This window comes from Panthera uncia, chromosome D4 (assembly GCF_023721935.1).
Source record: "Panthera uncia isolate 11264 chromosome D4, Puncia_PCG_1.0, whole genome shotgun sequence".
Lineage (NCBI taxonomy): Eukaryota > Metazoa > Chordata > Mammalia > Carnivora > Felidae > Panthera > Panthera uncia.
The window spans coordinates 64696080-64698561 of NC_064807.1; the positions used below are offsets into that span (position 1 = coordinate 64696080).

At 36.5% G+C, this 2482-nt stretch overlaps 1 long non-coding RNA gene across 1 annotated transcript in view; it reads left to right on the top strand.

Annotated features, from left to right (window-relative positions):
* LOC125920234 (uncharacterized) overlaps positions 1-2482 on the top strand; it is a 107215-nt gene that overhangs the window by 93990 nt on the left and 10743 nt on the right. The gene's annotated exons all lie outside the window — the stretch shown is intronic.

A 2482-nucleotide genomic window follows, 5' to 3' on the forward strand; every position in this document is an offset into this window, starting at 1 on the left:
CCCCCCCCCCCCCCTCACTAAAGTCCTTAATGACTGGACTCAGAATCATCAGAAAAAACTTTTATGGCCAATGAAAGATCAAAGCAGGGTAAAAAAGGTAAGAAACCAACAGCACCCTACCCCTTCCTCAAGAGCATGAAAGCACTTTTGAAACAATAGTCTTCAAAATACGATTGCCTAAATTTTTATTTCCTGGAAACGGATATCTATCTGTCTCTATCTCCTTATCTCCCTATCCGTCTATCTATCTATCTATCTATCTATCTATTTATGATTCCCTCTAATTCAAAATAGTAAAGGCAAGAAAGTCTGGATTTCCATTTTAATACAAATATCAAATGAATAAATATATGTAACTTTATTGCAAAGCCCCATTTCTGCTTACAAACAGTGCCTGAAGACTGACTAACATAAATGCTTTTATTTAAAAAGACTGGAGTTCTAGGTATTAGAATGGGGATATCTGAGAGGCATCAGAGGGACTGAGAAAGCTTGACTCTAGACCCTATGTATTCACTTTGGTGAGATCACTTCTAGTTGGGAGGACCTGAAGCTGCCATAATGTGTGTCTAAGAAATTCATTCTTTTGCCAGAGAGGTGAATCTTTGCTATTCCTGTTCAGCAGGAGCTAATCTTTATCATAGAAAAATTCCCACCTCATATTGTGTTCCCCTTTTAATCCTTTCTAAATTGGGGTTTTTCATTGAGGGTATTATATTCCTCATTTAGACATGGGTTGCTGAACCAAGAAAAGTCTCATTCAAAGCCTCCTGAGTAGAAGGAAGATCTCCCAGAGATTTGGACTCAGAGCTAAATCAGGAAAGGGTGAATATATTTGAAGGATCTGTATGATGGCTATGTTACTTTGGCCTGGAACATTCTTGGAATACTAATTATAGGAGAAGAGTTTGTATTAGCCTGGGCAGCCAAGAAGTAGATTGTAGTAGACTGTAGTAATTTATTTTTCTTCCCAAAAAGCTTTCACATGTTCCTTCTGTTATAAGCTTCCTCTTGCCTGGCCATGCACTGGGCAAATTACCCAGGTCTGGGCAACTCCCTTGGCAATTGCAGTGGTTCAGGGTGAAGCATGTGACACAAGCAAAGCCAATTAGAATCCTTCATCAAGACTGAAATAGAAACTCTGGGACAAAGGTTTTTTTTTTTTTTCCTCTGGGGTTCCTAAGCTAGGACTACCGGCAGCCATGTCCATATGGAAAAGTAGGAGAGAATGACACCAATACACAAAGAGGAGCAAATGCAAGTAGAGATGATAATGAGCCGGAGAAAGAATTCCTGGTAGTATGGAGGCCTTCGTTCTAGCCCTGAGACCCAAATTCTTGCAGTTCTTCCTGAGGTACTCAGAGAAATTAAACAAAAGTTTAGTTTGTTGTTGCTGTGTTTGTTTTTTTACTGAAACTAATACATGCCTAAGGTAAAAATTCAAACATTACACAAAGGTGTATTATATAATTATAAAATAAGTCTTCCTCCTACCACCCCAGAGCCCTTCTGCAGTGGCAAATTTAACTATTTAATTTCTTGTGCATCTTTCTAGAAATGTACTTGAATTAACCTTATAGTACTCTAAAGGGACAAGGAGAGAATGAAGGGAGCAAGACGTAAGGTTCCCAGATCTAGCTCAACAATGCAGAGATGTATCAATATCATCTCTATTTTTTTTCTCCTTTTCTAACTATAATGGGTTTAAATCTACAGTTGTAAGGTTGTCCTACCATGAAACTTCACATTTTATATTTTTAAGTAAAATCCCAATAGGGAAGTATTAGTTCATGAGTTTTGTTTTGTCATCATGGAGGGCTTTTACAACACACTTTAAAACACCCAACGTCTTGAAACAATTAACAAAACCACTGAACTTCACAGAAAGTTGGTTTGTTTTTTTAAGACCTATAAACATAGAGGAATTTATTTTTTTAACTCTGTATCTAAGCTGCCTGGTTTGAGATTTCCCTCCTGTAAAACAGTTGAGAGGTCAGACAATCTATGCTGTGTGTTTTCATTTTTTTTATCTTCAAATTTCTGGTGCAAAAGAAACCTCCAGCTGGAAGACCAAGTTTAAAGGTACTGCTGATTCAAACACATTTTGGAAGTAGCTACACAATACATAAAAGTATGACCAAAAATAGATGCTGCATAACATTGTGAATGTACTAAACGCCATTGATTTGTTCACTTTAAAATATTTTATTTTTTATTATGTGAATCTCACTTCAACAACAAAAAAGATGGTGCTTAAGAAGGTTCTACATTTTGTAAAGCAAACCTAAACTAAAAAAATGCTTAAAGTCATCATCTCTGACAAAAACAAGAACTAGCCTTTGTTGACAATCTACTGTGGGCAAGACTCTGTCCTAAAAGCTTTCCAATAAACAGTAGACATAATAATTTATTACAGTATGTGCAAAGGTAATAGGTGCTGCAAGGAAAGAAGTAGAATTGGGTAAGAATGGTTAAAATAGAT